This window comes from Gossypium hirsutum, chromosome A04 (genome assembly GCF_007990345.1).
Source record: "Gossypium hirsutum isolate 1008001.06 chromosome A04, Gossypium_hirsutum_v2.1, whole genome shotgun sequence".
In the NCBI taxonomy this organism is placed as follows: Eukaryota; Viridiplantae; Streptophyta; class Magnoliopsida; order Malvales; family Malvaceae; genus Gossypium; species Gossypium hirsutum.
The window spans coordinates 76,068,051-76,088,237 of NC_053427.1; positions in this window are offsets into that span (position 1 = coordinate 76,068,051).

Sequence of the window (20,187 nt, forward strand, 5' to 3'; positions counted from 1 at the left end):
ACATGGATTTCAATGACTTGAGATGTGTCATCATCGAAACAAAATTTCTAAAAATAAATTGTAGCCTATCTCGAGACATTGTGATCCTTATCTCGAGAAATCATGTTAAAATTTTATGAATAGAGTTTGGATTCAAACCTTAACTCCGTTTTTGATCGAACACAAAGTTGTAAATTTATTTATCGAATCACATAATATTAAATCATCATCATTATAATGATAATTGCAATTGTATATAATTTAATGTCAATTTGTTTGATTAAATTTTTTGAAATAGTCTGAATTGCTTCAATAAAGTGATGTGATGTCATACATTCAGATTAAGCAACCAGATTGAGTGTCGGGTGTCACAGAAAATAATGACAGATACACTTTCAAGTAATAATGTTTATTCAAATGTTTTTAGTTTATGAAATTAATGCTACTTTGAAAATGCTCATGAGTAAAACTAATAAAAGTCGCCTCTTTCATGCTAAAAGTATTTGAAACCACTACAAAAATTTCAGAAATGGTTTATCCAGCTTGAATAAAATGTTGGATAAGTGCAAAATGCATACAAGAAGTTATTCCTGCAAATTGTTTCAACATGGTATTGATAAGATGTATTCATGGATCGGTTTAAGGTCAGGCCTTATGTTTGTCCAAGCCCTTTCCATTTTGTAAAAGATTAACCCAAACCCATTTTAGGTTCACCCATATATTTTTTAAAAATTTTTAAAATTATTCATATTATTTTAATTTAATATTCAATAATTTAATATTTTTTATTTATTAAAATTTTTTTATATAGTCATCTTAACATTATTTTAATGTTTACATTGGAGTAGTTTATATATTTAGTATAGATTTTTTTTTGTTATAAATTACATAATATATAAAAATAACATAATATAAAGTAGGCATAATTGCAAAAAAAAACCTTAATACTTGGGAGCTTTTGGTTTTGTGCCCTTGACCTTTTTATTTTTTGATTGACACCTTCAACATTATGATTTTTTAAGAAATCAGCCCAGTTTTAACAGTAAACGTGAGTTGACTATTAATCAAATTGTAGGTCAACATAATAGCCCATGTGGCATGCCACATAAGTGCACAACATCATAGATGATGTCATCTATTTAACAAAAATTTTCTCTCATTTTCTCTCTTGCCAAACACCATTTTTCTTCTTCAAAACATATGGTTGTCTCATTTAATCTACAAGAATCTCCATTACCATGATTATAATCATGCTTTTGTGCAATTTTTTGTAAACCTACACCACACTTTCAACTAAAAATCATTATTTTTTTCCACTGTCGGCTGCCATTTTTTTCTCTCATTTTCTCTCTTGCCAAACACCATTTTTCTTCTTCTGAACTGTTTCTGTAGGTATCTGATCTCTACCATAGCAATGATCTTCATAAAGCAAGACCGCATCCTTGGAATTATGATATATACATGAATCAATTCTTTAATTTTATTCAACGTATCAATATAATCATCCTAATCACCACTAAGGAATTGTGATTCTAACAAATCAAATTCGATGGATTTGTACCTAACACTGGACTCTATTTCCAAACAAGAAGCAAATTTTTTGTATCCAAGAGAGTATAAGCATTGAATTATAACTCCTAAAATATTCTTTGTTTCTTTTTTGGGGGTTTAGTTCTTATCCTTATACACACTTTCTATTTTCAAACTGACAAGAATTTCTGTCCAAGCTAAATGTTGTTAAACTACAATAACTGTATGTTCATTTCCATTTACAAAAGGGCAATCAACAAGGGAATTGGGGTAGACAACATGCATTATCTCAATGATGGCCTATGGAAGGTATGTATACATAACCATGTCATCTCTTGAATGTATAAATAACTTGTATTTGTCTATTTTTTTCTATTGAATATCAACATTTTTTTACTCTCTAATTCATTTACAGACATCAAAATGGTGTTTGGCAAGAGAGAAAATGAGAGAAAAAAATGGCAACAACCATGTGTTTTGAAGAAAAAAAACTGGTGTTTGGCAAGAGAGAAAATGAGAGAAATTTTTTGTTAAATAGAATGACATCATCTATGAAGTCGTGCACTTATGTGGCATGCCACATGAGCTATTATGTTGACCTACAATTTGATTAACGGTCAACATGAGACCTAGCTACATGGTGAACACTTAGTACCACTCATGCGACCTAGCTGATTTGTCTCGTAGCTCTCTTGTCTACATGGTGTCCTTCACTTGGAATCACGCATGCGACCTAGCTACATTTATCTCTCACGTAGCTCTCTTGTCTACATGGGATACATCCCGTATCACACATGTGACCTAACTACTACATAGTATCCCGTAGCTTTCTTGTATACATCATGTGCACTCGGCACCATACATGTGACCTAGCTACGCCCCCTTTATTTTATTCGATCCTTCCGAATGTTCAACCGGGATCTCTCTCTATTACTTATTTCCATTCTTCCAATAGTCGATTTATACTTCAACATCATCTAATATATATAATAGGCTGAAATATAAGAATGTAAATTAAATTAATGTATTATTTACGTACAAACTTACCGCGGTGCAAAATACAAGAATTTTGCAATTTAGTCCAAAACTTTCTCCTTCCCCCGTTCGAGGTCGATTCCATGCTTTTCTTGATCTATAACAACATATTTAGTTCATTTAACACTCGAACTATTTATTTTAATCCAAAAATCACATTATAAGAAAATTACATTTTTGCCCCCTAACTTTTACAAAATTACGATTTTTCCCCAAGGCTCAGAAATTTAATTTCAGCCCTTATTCTTATGTTTAATGACCTACTGATCATTTTTCTCTTCTATGACAACATCAAATTCTCACTCTAACACATAGTTATGAACAATAGGTATTTTTATCGATTATGCCGTTTTGCTCGTTTTCGTTAAAAATCGCTTAGAAAAGATCGTTCTCCTAACTTCAAACATTCATATTCTACCATCAAACAACACAATACATGCCTATCATTCATGGGTAAATTTTTAAACATACACCCTAACTCGAAATAATGGTAGAAATAAGTAAACCGCGCTACGAAGATTTCAAAAATGTGAAGAACATTAAAAACGGGGCTTGAAATCACTTACTATGAAGCTTGAAAATTGAAGAAATCCTAGCTATGGAGGAGAGAAAATTTCGGCAGCAACTAGTGAAGATGATGACCAATTTTGTGTTATTTTTCCCATTTTATTTCATTTAATATACAAATGACCAAAATGCCCTTACTACTAAACTTTCCAAAAATTCCCTCCATGTCCAACTTTTGTCCATAACTTAGGAATGGGTCAAATTTCTATTTAAGACCTCCTAGTTAATATCCCAAAACAATTTCATACTAAAAACTTCTAAAACACAAGTTTTACAATTTATTTGGTTTAGTCCCTAATCTCAACTTAAGCGCTCAATGCATAGAATTTCATCACGAAATTTTTACGAAATCATGAAATCATATCATAAACCCCAAAATAATTATAAAACAATTATTTCTATCTCAGATTTGTGGTCACGAAACCACTATTCCAATTAGGCCCTAATTCAGGTTGTCACAATTCTCCCCCTTTAGAGATTTTCGTCCCCGAAAATCTTACCGGTAAAGAGGTTTGGGTACTGTTTCCTCATAGCTTCCTCAGGTTCCCACGTAGCCTCTTCTATCCCATGTCTGTGCCACAATACTTTCACTAATACTATACTTTTATTTCTTAACTGTTTAATTTCTCGAGCCAAAATCTTTATTGGTTCCTCCTCATAGGTCATATCCGGTCGAATCTCAATTTCTGTTGGAGAAATCACATGTGAAGGATCAGAACGATAACGTCGCAACATTGATACATGAAACACGTTATGAATTCTTTCTAACTCTACCAGTAAGGCCAACCGATATGCCACTGGTCCAATCCTCTCAGTAATCTCGTACGGCCCAATAAAACGCGGACTCAACTTGCCTTTTCGGCTAAATCTCAGAATCTTTTTCCATGGTGACACCTTCAAGAACACTTTATCACCCACCTGAAATTAAATCTCTTTTCTTTTTAAATCTGCATATGACTTTTGTCGATCTGAAGCAGCTTTCAAGCAATCCCGAATTACTTTTATTTTCTCTTCGGTTTCTTTCACTAGATCAATTCCGTGAATCTGTTTCTCACTAAGTTCGGTCCAATATAAAGGAGTCTGACACTTACGACCATACAAGGCTTCGTACGGTGCCATTTGTATACTTGACTGATAACTGTTATTGTAGGAAAATTCAATCAAAGATAGATATTTCTCCCAACTACCTCCAAATTCTAGGACACAGCATCTAAGCATATCCTCGAGTACCTAGACTACTCTTTCCGACTGACCATCTGTTTGTGGATGAAACGCGGTACTAAAGTTCAATTTTGTACCCAAAGCTTCTTGTAACTTTTTCCCAAAATCTCGAGGTAAATCTCGGATCTCTATCTGATATTATAGACATAGGTACTCCGTGCAACCTCACAATTTCAGCAATATATAATTCGGCTAATTTATCAAGTGAGTAATCGGTACGTACTGGTATAAAGTGGGCTGACTTTGTTAATCTATCAACCACTACCCAGACAGCATCCTTCTTTTTAGGAGTCAAAGGCAAACCGGTTACAAAATCCATGGTAATCTTGTCCCATTTCCACTCAGGCATCATTACTGGTTGAAGTAGTCCTGAAGGCACTTGATGTTCAGCTTTTACTTGTTGACAGATCAAACACTTGGCTACAAATTTAGAAATGTCCCTTTTCATACCTGGCCACCAATACAACTTCTTTAAATCATTATACATTTTTGTGCTACCAGGGTGAACTGATAAACAGCCACTGTGCGCCTCATGTAATATTTTCTGAATCAATTCATCGTTTTTCGGTACACATATCCTGTCTCGAAACATCAAACAGTCGTCTGGTCCAACTCGAAAATCTGAGTCGTAACCTGATTCGCATTGAGTTCTCTTAGTTCGCAGCTCACTATCGTTCTTTTGAGCATCACAAATCAGCTGGAGAAATAACGGTTTAGCCCTCATCTCTGCTAAGATTGACCCATCATCAGACAATGCTAACCCCGTATTCATGGCTCTCAAAGTAAAAAGAAATTTCCTGCTCAAGGCGTCAGCAACTACATTTACTTTTCCTGGATGATAATCAATCACTAACTCATAATCCTTTAATAATTCAAGCCATCTCCACTGTCGCAGATTCAAATCCTTTTGATTCATCAAATACTTCAGACTTTTGTGATCAGTAAAAATTCGGCATTTTTCACCATACAAATAATGTCACCAAATCTTCAAGGCAAAGACAACAGCGGCCAATTCCAAATCATGTGTAGGATAGTTCTTCTCATGTGGTTTTAACTGTCTCGAAGCATAAGCTACCATTATACCCTCTTGCATCAACACACATCCAAGGCCTGTCAATGATGCATCACTATAAATTGCGAACTCCTTTCCTGGCTCGGGCTGTACTAAAATTGGTGCTTCAGTCAATCGTGCTTTCAACTTTTCAAAACTCTGCTGACATTTATCAGTCCATTCAAACATAACATTCTTTTGCAACAACTTAGTCATAGAAGAGGCAATCATCGAAAATCCCTCAACAAAACGTCTATAATACCCGGCCAACCCTAAAAAGCTTCTAACCTCGGATACATTCTTTGGTGGTTTCCAATCAACGATCACAGAAATCTTGCTTGGATCCACCCGAATACCATCACCTGAGACTATATGTCCCAAAAATCTGACTTCACAAAGCCAGAACTCACTTTTACTAAACTTAGCAAACAGTTTCTTTTCTCTCAAGATCTGCAATATGGTTCTCAAGTGTTCAGCATGTTCAGACTCATCCCGATAATAAATTAGAATGTCATCTATAAACACTACTACAAACTTATCCAAATATGGCCGAAAGATCTGGTTCATTAAGTCCATAAATATAGCTGGAGCATTTGTTAAGCCGAAAGGCATCACAAGAAACTCATAATGTCCATACCTTGTCCTAAAGGCGGTTTTCGACACATCCGACTCCTTAACTCTCAACTGGTAGTAACCAGACCTCAAATCGATCTTTGAAAACACTGTGGCCCCCTTTAACTGATCGAATAAATCATCAATCCTCGGCAATGGGTACTTGTTCTTTATAGTCACCTTATTAAGCTGACGGTAATCAATGCAAAGTCTCATTGAACCATCCTTCTTCTTTACGAACAATACAGGAGCACCCCATGGAGAGAAACTCGGTCTCACAAATCCCTTATCTGTTAACTCTTGCAACTGAGCCTTCAATTCTTTTAATTCAATCGGAGCCATTCTATATGGAGCAATCGAGATCGGTGCAGTACCCGGCAACAAATCAATGGCAAACTCTATCTCTCTATTCGGAGGCAACCCAGGCAATTCCTCTGGAAATACATCTGGAAACTTATAGACTATCGGTACTGATTCAAACTTCAGTTGAGGCAACTCAGTATTCATTACATAAGCCAGATAAGCTTCGCACCCTTTCTTCATGTATTTCTGTGCAGACATGTGCGAAATCACCATAGGCAATTTATTTGATTCATCTGTTTCAACCCATAGAATTTCTCCATTTTCACATTTCAACTCTAGTGTTTTTTGTTTACAATCTACCTTGGCATCATACAATGTCAACCAGTCTATTCCCAAGATAACGTCAAACTCATCAAATGGTAACAGCATTAGATTAGCCGGAAAATAGTGACCTTGAATCATTAATGGGCAATTCTTGCAAACCTTGTCAACTAACACATATTGGCCTAAGGGGTTCGACACTTTAATCGTAAACTCAGTAAACTCAACAGGCAACTTTTTATTAGATACTAAATTCATGCAAATATAGGAATGAGTGGACCCCGGATCAATCAATGCAATAACAATAGTATCATAGAGAGAAAATGTACCAGTAATGACATCGGGAGATGATGCATCTTCTTGGGCATGTATAGCATAAGCTCTAGCAGGTGCTCTAGCTTCTGATCTCGCCGCTGAATCTTTCATCGTAGTTTTACTACTAGTCCCACCTCCAGTATTTCTCGGTGGTCTACCTCTACTAGCGGTGGTATTCTGTCTAACACTCTGAAATCTTTCTTCTTTAACTTTCTCCGGACAGTCTCTAATAAAATGCTCGTGAGAACCGCACCTGAAACAAGCTCGCTCATTTCCCCAACACTCACCATAATATTGTCTGCCACATTGCAGACACTCGGGCTTTCTAGGTCGCACATTACCCACACTTGCCACCGAAGTAGCTTGAGCTTTACACCCCGAATATGCTCTACCACGATCTCTGTGTGAATCCCCAGTTGAAACTGTCATTCGAGGGTTTGTCTCTTTGGACCTCTTTGATTGAGATTGAAATGACTTGCTTATCGGTCTTTTTCTGGCATCTCGAGCCTCAATAGCAGCTTTTCTTCTTTCTTTGTTCAATTCTTCGGCTTTAAGAGCTCGGTCAACCAATACTACAAATTCTTTCAACTCCAAAATTCCTACAAGCACTTTAATGTCCTCATTTAGTCCATCCTCAAACCTTTTGCACATAATGGCCTCGGTGGACACACATTCCTGGGCATACTTGCTGAGTCTTACAAATTCACGTTCATACTCTGCCACAGACATCTTACTCTGCTTCAATTCAAGGAACTCCTTCCGTTTTTGATCAATAAATCGCTGACTTATGTATTTCTTTCTGAATTCTTCCTGGAAGAAATCCCAAGTAACTCTTTCTTTTGGCACCACTGCTACCAAAGTCTTCCACCAGTGGTAGGCTGAATCTCTCAAAAGTGATACAGCACACTTTAAGCACTCCTCGGGTGTACATGAGAGTTCATCAAATACACGGGTAGAATTTTCAAGCCAGAACTCCGCTTTCTCAGGATCATCATCGATCTTTGCTCTAAACTCTTCGGCCCCTTGTTTTCGAATCTTGTCAACCGGAGGCTTGTTCGTTCTTACCAAATCTATGCCTTGAGCAGTTACAGGAATCGTCTGAGGTATGGGAGGGGGTGGAGGAGGTTGAGCATTTGGATTTGCTCAAATAAATTCAGTATACCAATTGTTCATCATTTGGAGAAAGGCATCCCGAGCCTCATCTCCCTGTCTCAATGTCTCAAGTCTACCTTCCACAGGCGCAGTCCCTTGTACGGGAGCTGGTGCATTACTAATAGCATCATCAGCCGCAGTTCCTTCAGGATCCATTACTATATTAAAACAAAACACAGCTTAGAATAATCAGGAGTCACCACACTATCACAATATTTTTATGGCATGTATAGCTAGACTTTTACACATACTTTACTAGTCCGAGAACTGACTAAACCATAGCTCTGATACCACTAAATGTAACACCCCTTACCCGTATCCGTCACCGGAATAGGGTACGAGGTATTAACAAATTATAGTATATACTATTAAATAAAACACAACAAAAATATGGCGTGCAATTTGATCATGAATCATTATAACATATGCCATTAACAATACAAACCAATTTCAAAGGCTTCATACAAAATGATTAGTTTGATACTATAAGTAGTATTTTAAACCTAGACAATTATGACACATAACAAAATAACTAACTCTGCTATACATTCCATATTTCAAAATGTTGAGTTCAGATACCAAGAGTATTGATAGTGCGGGCGGATCCTCAACGATCTCTAACTCCTGTGCTAGCAGGATGACACTATAAGACAAAGGAGAGAAAAGAAAGTAAGCTTCTAGCTTAGTAAGTAAGTATATAAATAATAGATAAGGAATCTAATATGTTTACAACATAACTCAATTATATCATATTTTTAATTTTTTTACTATTTACTCCGGTTTGATCAAACTGTCCCTCCTACGTCATGATCACTAAATAAATCATAACTCGAGTTACGAAACTCGAAATTCAAATCCGTAAAATTTCCCTGAATCTAAACTCATAAAAATTCTTACTAATTTCTTTCTAGAATTTTTTTGTTCAGCCAATTAGTACAGTTTATTAGTTAAAATTTCCCCTGTTACACAGCTCAACTGATCTGACCTCTGTTCACTACGAATTGAATTTCTCTCAGTACACAATTCAAATAACCATTAAACCTGTTTCATTTAAAACTACACTCAATAAGGAATTTAGGCTTATAAACTATATTTCTTAATTTGTTTTTTACAATGTTTAATGATTTTTCAAAGTTGGAACAGGGGATCACATAGTCATTCTGAGCAAGTCACACACAATTGTAAATATCTCAAAATATAGAATTCCTTTGCTTTCTATGTTTCTTTTATAAGAAAATAGACTCATTAATATTTAATTTCACATCTCATTTAACCTCTAATTAAATTCCTTCTATTTTTGGTGATTTTTTAAAAATCACATCACTGATACTGTCCAAAACAGTTTTAATGCTAATTTCACTCTTTCACACATTCTTTGTACTAACCTCATTTTAACTTATATATATATATCACAAATAATTTTCACTACATTTCATACATCACAAGTATAGGCCTATGACTACAATGTCACCACAAAGCCATCCCGTTGAACAATTCGGATTAATCCTCGATACTTGATGGTTTCAGCACACAGCCCCACCATCATATTTCATTTAATTCGGCTCTCTTGTACACATGGTGAACACTTAGTACCACTCATGTGACCTAGCCGATTTGTCTCGTAGCTCTCTTATCTACATGGTGTCCTTCACTTGGAATCACGCATACGACCTAGCTACATTTATCTCTCACGTAGCTCTCTTATCTACATGGGATACATCCCGTATCACACATGTGACCTAGCTACTACATAGTATCTCGTAGCTTTCTTGTACACATCATGTGCACTCGGCACCATACATGTGACCTAGCTACGCCCCCTCTATTTTATTCGATCTTTCCGAATGATCAACCGAGATCTCTCTCTCTATTACTTATTTCCATTCTTCCAATAGTCGATTTATACTTCAACATCATCTAATATATATAATAGGCTGAAATATAAGAATGTAAATTAAATTAATGTATTATTTACGTACAAACTTACCTCAGTGCAAAATATGAGAATTTTGCAATTTAGTTCAAAACTTTCTCCTTCCCCCGTTCGAGGTCGATTCCATGCTTTTCTTGATCTATAACAACATATTTAGTTCATTTAACACTCGAACTATTTATTTTAATCCAAAAAACACATTATAAAAAATTACATTTTTGCCCCCTAACTTTTACAAAATTACAATTTTTCCCCAAGGCTCGGGAATTTAATTTCAGCCCTTATTCTTATGTTTAATGACCTACTGATCATTTTTCTCTTCTATGGCAACATCAAATTCTCACTCTAACACATAGTTATGAAGAATAGGTATTTTTATCGATTATGTCGTTTTGCTCGTTTTCGTTAAAAATCGCTTAGAAAAGATAGTTCTCCTAACTTCAAACATTCATATTCTGCCATCAAACAACACAATACATGCCTATCATTCATGGATAAATTTTTAAACATACACCCTAACTCGAAATAATGGTAGAAATAAGTAAACCGAGCTACGAGGATTTCAAAAATATGAAGAACATTAAAAACGGGGCTTGAAATCACTTACTATGAAGCTTGAAAATTGAAGAAACCCTAGCTATGGAGGAGAGCAAATTCCGGCAGCAACTAGTGAAGATGATGACCAATTTTGTGTTATTTTTCCCATTTTATTTCATTTAATATACAAATGACCAAAATGCCCTTACTACTAAACTTTCCAAAAATTCCCTCCTTGTCCAACTTTTGTCCATAACTTAGGAATGGGTCAAATTGCTATTTAAGACCTCCTAGTTAATATCCCAAAACAATTTCATACTAAAAACTTCTAAAACACGAGTTTTACAATTTATTCGGTTTAGTCCCTAATCTCAACTTAAGCACTCAATGCATAGAATTTCATCACGAAATTTTCACGAAATCATGAAATCATATCATAAACCCCAAAATAATTATAAAACAATTATTTTTATCTAGGATTTGTGGTCACGAAACCACTATTCTGGTTAGGCCCTAATTCGGGTTGTCACACCGTGTGCCTCACACGTTCACCAGACACGCAGGTGTCACAGGCCGTGTGATAACAGGGCATACATACTGACTTGCACCACACGGTCGGAGACACGTCCGTGTCCTTGGCCGTGGGAAAACTAGACGGGTTACTAACTTGGGACACACGGCCAGCCACACGCCCATATGCCAGCCCTTGTGTCACACACGGCCAGTAGACACGCTCGTGTGTCTAGACCGTGTCAAAATTATAGAGTATACTGCCTTAATTAGAAAGGGTACCCCAGGGACACACTGCTGTATAGCATAACCCTGTGTCGTGCACGGCTGAGACACACACCTGTGTCTCTGCCCGTATGGACAAAAATAGGCCATTTGTAAAGTCAATTTGCCACCCTTCTTTCATGCACACAAAGTAACCAAAATAATACCAGTTCATTACATATATAAGCAGTCAAAACATGCCAATTCATACACATATCATGCCATCTATCCACAACCATTTCAACTACTGAATTGCATATTCAAAAACATACCAAATCAATATACCAAAATCATCAAAAACTTACATAAGTTCTAACTGCATTTCCTCATCAACTTATCATCTATTTTATGCCACCAAAACACACAATATCATCACCTCAAAATTAAACCACAATATACCAACTTCAAAGCAATAATACATCAACTTACAACTATCCAAAAGAGAAATCATATAACCATACCAAACAAGCCAACACATAGGCATTAAATACATCACATATATCATTTATCAAACACAATTCAGGCCAACTTAAATGGCCATACATACCAACATTTACAAGCCAAATCTCATGGCTAATATCATAACTCAAAACACACCAAGATGACACTAGCCTATACATGCCATATACAATATATACAAAGCTCCAAAAGTACCAACAAGATGGTCGATAGCGTGATAATGTTTTCCCGACGATCCCCGAGTCCGAGTAGCTTCGATAATCTATAAAACAGTGAAAATTAAACAGAGTAAGCTTTAAAAGCTTAGTAAGCCATATACAAATAAAGTCAACACATGAATATTTGCATAGCAATTCAAATATGCTAAACATAGCTAATCACATTCAAATTCACAAACCTTTCTCATTGAACATATATTCAATTTCTTAATCGAGTTCATCAAATATTTCCCCTTTTCAATACTCGTATGAATTTCATACGTACCTGGGTCACTTAGCTCATTCACATATTCTTTCTCGACTTGACTTTGCCCGTTGAACGGTTCAAAATCATTAAGGATACTCAGCAATCACATATAGCTCGTACAATGCCATATCCCAGATATGGTCTTACATGTTATCACATATCGATGCCACTGTCCCAAAAAGTATCTTACATGTAATCGATTAATGATGCCAATGTCCCAGACATAGTCTTACATGTAATCTCATCTCGGTAACCTGATGTCATGACATTCATATCCTATACTATTCCTAAGGTTCGTACGGGACTTTCAGATGTCGTAACTCTGTCGATTCTTTCTTGTAATTGTTCTTTCAACGTTCATAATAATTCAATGACAAGTAAACACATATAATTCAATTTAAATACATTTATTTGCATATGAACTTACCTTGTAGTCGGAATAGAGGGACCAGATCGACTATTCGATAACTTTCGACTTCCCTTAATCTAAATCTGATTTCTTTCATTCTTGATCTATATACATTCAAAATTAATTCATTTAATCACCAACTCAATCAACTTCCTCCACAAAAACATATTTAAGCCAATTTACACTTTGGCCCTAATCTTTCACATTTTTTACAATTTAGTCCTTATTTCATAAATACACCAAATTCACAAAATTCAATAAGACCCATGCTTAGTCGAATTCTCTATAGGTCCCTAGCAGCCCATATTTTTCATTTATTTCACAATTTAACCCCTCAATTTACACCTTTCTCAATTTAATCCCTAATATGCATTTTTACTCAAAATCACTTTACAAAACATGTATATCAAACACCAAGCTTTCATATTTCATCATCAAACATCCAAAAACACATGAATTCATTAACGTCAACTTTCAAAATCTTTAACAGTTTCAAAAATTAAGACATGGGCTAGCTAGAACATGAAGCAACGATCACAAAAACATAGAAATCATCAAAAACTAAGCTAAAATCGTACCTTAATCAAGCTTAGTGTTGGTCGAATATCAAAAACCCTAAATGGCTTTAATTTTTGGCTAGAACAAAGATGATAACTCAAAATTATGGCTTTAATTTTATTTATGTTATGTTAATTAACATTTTTACTAATTTACCCTTAATGAAACCATTATGAAATCACCTAATACAAGCCCATTTATAACAGGCCGATTTTGGGCTTAGTCAGATCAGTGGTTTTGGGACCACAAATTCGATGGTCGAGAAATTATTTTTAATATTATTTTGGTGTTATAGCATGATTATATGGGTACTTGAAAATTTTGGTGAATTAATTTTAGTGTTTGTGAGCATAATTGAGAAAAATGACTAAATCGCATAAGGGACAAAAGTTTTATTTCATTAGATAAAGATGTCAAATAGCTAGAAAACCAAAATTAAGGGTCTTTAAAGAGAAAATAGGCCTTTAGTAATGGCATGGTCAGCCATAGGGACAAAGAAGAATAGAAATGTCAATATTAGGTGAAGTTGGTAGCTAATTTTGACTAGAAATAAGATAAAATAAAACAAAAGGACTTCACCGTTTTACCATTCATCTTCTCCACCGAAAATATCAGCAAAGAGGGGGTTTTAAAGGCTCAAAAATATCAGCAACTTATATCCCTTACAAGTAAGTGATTTTGATTGCTTTTCTTGATGATTTTTGTACTTTTAGGACCCTTTTAGCAAAGGCTAGCTAATAGGGGACTATTTTGCAAAATGGTTGAAAGTCTAGGGTTTTGCCATGAGAGTAATTATGTTGTTAGCTGAGACTTTACGGAAGAAATTGAGTCATGGTTGTAAAATAAATAACTTTTGTGAAAAGATTTTCATGAAAACACCTAATATGGACCATTTTGTAAAGTTTATTAAATGGATGGGAATTGTGCAAAATAATTGGAATTTTGAATTACTACAAGAGTAATAAAGGTTGGGCTGGGCTTGGTTAATGAGGAAATTTGATAAAAATCGTTTTACGAGCCTAGGGGCAAAATCATAATTTTTGTGAAAGTCTAGGGTCAAAATGGTCATTTTGTCAAAGTATGAATTGTGGACCGCTTAATTTAATGTGATGACTAAATGAGTAAATTTTACTATTTTAGATCAAGAAAATCGAGATTCGTGCTTAAATTGAGAAAGTATGTGCTTAGGACAAAAAGGGAATAATTAGTCGTTTTTGCATTTAAGGTAAGTCCGTGTGACTAAATAAACATATTATCCATGTTATTGTTAATATACTTGAAATCTATCTTGATGATATTGAGCATGAGAAAGTGATGTGAAATGTTAATAACATTTATGTGATGATTGAATACATTGGAAATTTGATGGAATATGATATTCCATTGAAACGAGTAAAATGTGTGTAAATGTTACAAATTTATCATTACTATGCATTTAATGATTGATTTTGCATAAAATGTTTGAATGTGGCTATGCGTAATGTATGATGAGATTAATACAGGAAACTCCTAGTTGAACTGTAGGAATAGATCTGATATTCATGCCATGATGCTAGGGATATATGAGAGCTAATGTAAGACCATGTCTGGGACATGGCATCGGCTTGATATGTTTCAGTGTAAGACCATGTCTGGGACATAACATCGGCACCGATAGATGAGAGCCAGTGTAAGACCATGTCTGGGACATGGCATTGGCTTGATATGTGTCAGTGTAAAACCATGTCTGGGACATGGCATCAGCACCAATAGATGAGGGCCAGTGTAAGACCATGTCTGGGACATGGCATCGGCCTTGATATACGAGAGTCAGTGTAAGAACATGTCTGGGAGTAATCGACTTTGATGTGTGAGCCTGTGTAAGACCATGTTTAGGACATGGCGTCGAAACCTTACCCTATGCTTGAGGCTTATTGAATATCCTGTAGTATTCCAAATGGTTCAACGGGAAATTTACGGTTTATGTCAGAATAAGAGAGGTTATGACCATGTTGGGAGTGGTACAGGTACTTACATGAAATTCATGAAATGCGTGTTCCATTTATGTTGTATGATTAGTAAGGAATGAAAATGAGTAAGCTATGTTTATAATCATGTTGAAAGGGTACAGGTATGTACTAAAAATTCATGAGTGATGAGCTTGATGTACATTGGACTTTTGGTAAGAATGTAAATGAGTAAGTCATACCTATGAGAAAGACTTTGTGACGACCTTGTAAATATTAGGTCGATACCTATGGTATATAAATATGGGGTAAATTTGATGGAGGATTATGTGTGAGGCTTTTAGGTCGAACTAAATTGTGAAATGATATGTTAATCCCTTCATCTTGTGGCCTAATGAATATGAAAAGAGAAATTGATTGGCATAAAAGCCTATTTAAAGATAATTATGAAAGGGTAAAATTAGCATTGAAACAATTTTGGACAGCAGCAGCAGTCTGACTTTGAAAATATGAAATTAAATCTTATTGAGTCTAGTTTCATATACAAGAAACAGTTTAAGAAAAAAAAGTTCATATTATGAGATATTTGAATTATTGTGAGATAGAGTCAGAAAGATTTCGAAATCCCCTTTTCTGATTTGGGAAAATCATTAAAAATTAAAAAATAATTATGGGTTATAATTTATATTCTTAGAATCCTTAATAGTCTATTTTTAAAATAAACAAAAGTGAATATCATTTGAATCCCACACAAGGAGATAATTAATTTTTAGTGAAGAGGGGTCGGAAATACCAGACAACGAAATAGGGGTAAATTTAAAGAATAAACTGTACTTATTGGCTAGACCAAAAATTCTAAAAATTTTATGGTAAAAAGATATGTGAGTCTAGTATTAGGAAAAATTATCAGATCTTAATTTGGAGTTCCCTATCTCAATATATAAATAAATTAGTGACTATGACTCGAGAAAACAACTTGACTTGACCACAACCAAAAGTGCAAATATAGTGGTATTACCTTGAGAAGCAAGTTGATAAATTGCTTATTAATTTCGTATGGTCTTACTAAGCCATATAGCTTACTCCCTTCCTTTCTTTTTCTTTAGTGTTGACAGGTTAGCTCGGGATTAGAGATCGTCAGAGGTAGCACCACACTATCAAGTCATCACCTTTGGAATATTGATATATATATTAAGCGTTTTCAAGTGAGTGGCATGTATAGGGCCTTGTTTTTTTATATATATGTGTGTGTAATTATGCTTAGCTGAATGTATTGGTCTATATTGAGTTATTTGTATATGGCTAAGAGGTGTGGCTCATATGGATCATTGTTGTGAACCTATCTATCTATGCTATGTTCTAATGCTTGTGAATGTGTCTTATTATGGGATGCTAAATCATTGAAATGGCTTAATGATATGTGTCCTTCATGTGTATATAGATGTAAAAGATTAAGGGTAACATAAAGGCTTGGAAAATAGCCTAAGTGTTGGCCAACGGGCTGAGACACGACTGTGTATCTCAAACGTGTGAGGAAAAACGGCCCTAACACACGAGCGTGTGGCTTGGCCGCGTGGTTCAATTTGTTTGCTGACGTCATAAATAGAGAGTTACACGGCCTGAGGACACGGGCGTGCCCCTATGTCCACATGGGCGTGTATGTAACACCCCGAACCCGAAACCGACACCGGAGTCGAACACGAGGTGTTAACTGACTTTAACCCCTTATAAAATTTATTTTCCAGACACTGCCCAATCTGTGTACTAGTCATTTTAAAAATCATATCTTGAGTTTCGTAACTCAAAAATCAGTTTCGTGATTTTTCCCAGAAACTAGACTCATGTGCCCATCTATGTATTTTTTTCTAGAAATTTTGGTCGGGCCAATTAGTACAGTTTATTAGTCAAAGTCTCCCATGTTGCAGGGGTCGACTACACTGACCTTTGCCCATTACGACTTGGATATCTCCCTGCACGGGGCTCCAATACTGATTCCGTTTGTTTCTATGAAAACTAGACTCAGAGAGGAATCTGTACATATATGGTATGACCCCTAATTATCTCTGGTTAATTTATAATGAATTTCCAAAGTCGGAGCAGGGAATCCAGAAACCGTTCTGGTCCTGTCCCACAAAAATCTGATTATCTCTTAATATACTGCCCATATGATCTTTTCGTTACTTCCTCATGAAAACAGACTCATCGAGCTTCGATTACATAATTTATTCATCAATTAATTCCACTCCTACTATTTTAGTGATTTTTCAATCTCATGACACTGCTGCTGCCAGCATCTGTTACGAAAGTAACTAGGTCCATTTCATGCCTACCCTTGATCCAACTCAATCGAACATTCGTGCCATTTTCGCATGGCTTAAAGTTTACATGCCAAAGTTCAAACACAACGTAATAGCTTATACATGCCAAAATGTTCTTCTAAGCCAACTAAGAAGAAAGTACCAAAACTTGCTATCCGGTGTGATGACTTCGATGACGGCCTGACCCCGCAAAAATAGATGAGTCCAAGCAACCTATAATGGGTGACAAGGAAACACCGAGTGAGTTTATAACTCAGTAAGTCATAAGCAATGCACTACCATCCATCAATAACATTATCACAAGAGGAAACAAAATGGAACGAGACAATTTACTCCATCCATACCGAACCATACCATAGTTCCTCCAACCTATCGATTCAATTTCATATCAATTCATGCATTCACATTCCATATACTCATCAATAGGACATTGAAGCATTTTCATAAATCAATTTATCTCCGTTACAATCAAACGACTAAACGGCCTTTCACCCATCCTACGATAAATTTTATGTACGTGACTTCAAGTATATTTGTCACATAGGTTCAAACTTACCGAGCTCAACACCAAGTATAAGCATAGCACCTATTAGCCATGTACTCAAGACACTTACCCGATCCGCTGTCCGCGATCGACTCAATAGTGTCGCACACATAGTGTCCATAATGATTCACGAATGTATATTGAGTCCGCACACTCAGTGCTATATAATCAGCTCGCACACTTAGTGCTACGTAATCAAATCGCACACTTAGTGCTACATAGTCAAACTCGCACACTTAGTGCCGCATGGTCAATTCGCACACTTAGTGCATCATATTCATTTCGCACACTTAGTGCAACATAGTCAAATCGCACACTTAGTGCTGTACAATTTAATCCCGCGCACTTAGCGCCAATCTCATGGTCATAAATGGTTATACCCGCACGTTTAGTGCCGAGATCAACAACTCAGTACATCTTACCTCTTTTCTTTTCATTCAACAATTTCATCATCACATACGTACATGCATATATATATATATATTTATTCATTCCATTCAGCATCAATACATAAACATTATGACCATTTGAAATAATACCAACTACATGCTTAACGACTTACCTCGTGTTGGGTAAGACGGTTCCAACTCGGCTACTCGATGACCTTTTCTTTGCCTTTGCTCGATTCACCTCCTTTAACTCCTTGAGCTAAATCAAACAAATTTAACTCATTAAAGTCTCATTTTGCTAGCTTATGGCCGAATATGACAAGGAGTTTGATGGGTCATATGGCCACCTTTTAGCTCAAATACACAATGGTCATATGCATTTTTAATCACATCAAATGATTCAATACAATTCACTCGAACATCAAAAGAGAACCTCAAGGTACTTAGTCCATATACACATTAGACATTAGAGTCACATATGTACGAATTCACGAATCGAATTCGACATATTAGCTAATTTTCCCTTTAGCCGAACCTTCTAAGTCAAGATAAAGCCATCAACATGCTTACCTTTGGCCGAACATACACATCAACTTAGGTGCTCATTTATGTGGCCGAACACACACAGGTCTATGTTAAGGCCGATTGCAACACTCAATACATTCTACAAGTATGGCCACTTGCATTGACTAAACACCATTTCTATTATTTTTACTCCAAAGCCGAATGCCTCTCAAGCCCTAAGCTCATGATCCTTTCATCATTAAGCAAGTGTTATAGCACAACTAACATCCATTTTCAATTTGAACACCAACATAAAAATATTAAACATGAAAATCCATAGCCGAAACCTATACATGACATTACTCATTCCACCCATCGAAACAATATTTGTTCAAGACATCAAGCATTTTTATTTGGGTATTACATATATGAGCATTTAGAATTTATATTTTTAGCAAGATCAATTTCTTTCCTCAACACATTCTTCATCAAAACTTAAAGGAAGTAATCAAATTTCCTTCTTTAATAGCCATAGCCGAATGCTCCATCCATCCATCAAAGTTAAAAATTTTGCATGGTCTAAGTAAGAACCATGATAATTAACCTAAAACAAGCTAAAATTTCACAACTTTAACACAATATACTAACCTTATTAAGCATTCAAATGGCCGAAAGTTCTTTGCCCCTATTCCTTCCTTCACATTCGGCTTAGAAGAAACAAAGATGAACACTTAGTTTTCTTCACCCATTTCCCCCCTTCTCAAGCTTCAAGTGACCGAATGTTTTTGCCCCAATTCTTTCTTTCAATCCGGCCAAGAAGACAAAGATGAAGCTTTGTCTTCATTACTTTTCTTTTTATTCATTCTTTAATCTATTTCCCTTCTTTTGCATAAAATAATGGCCATTTAATTAAGATTTAATACATATTATATATATATGACCATCATGGCCGGCCACCACTTAAAATAAAAGGGGTATTTGACATGCAAGTACAACTATTTGCAACATGCATAAATGGGCCACCTTACATTAGCCTAGCACATTTCTAAATTTTCTCACATAAGTCCTATTTAATAAAATTTCACTTACAATTTACAAAATTCAACCATGAAATTTTCACACATGCATATATACATATTCTAGACAATAAATATCACATTCAAACATTTCGGCGACTCGGTTTAGCGGTCCCGAAACCACTTCCCGACTAGGGTCAATTTTGGGCTGTCACAGTGTAACCCTGTTTCACGGAAGAATTTTCTAAG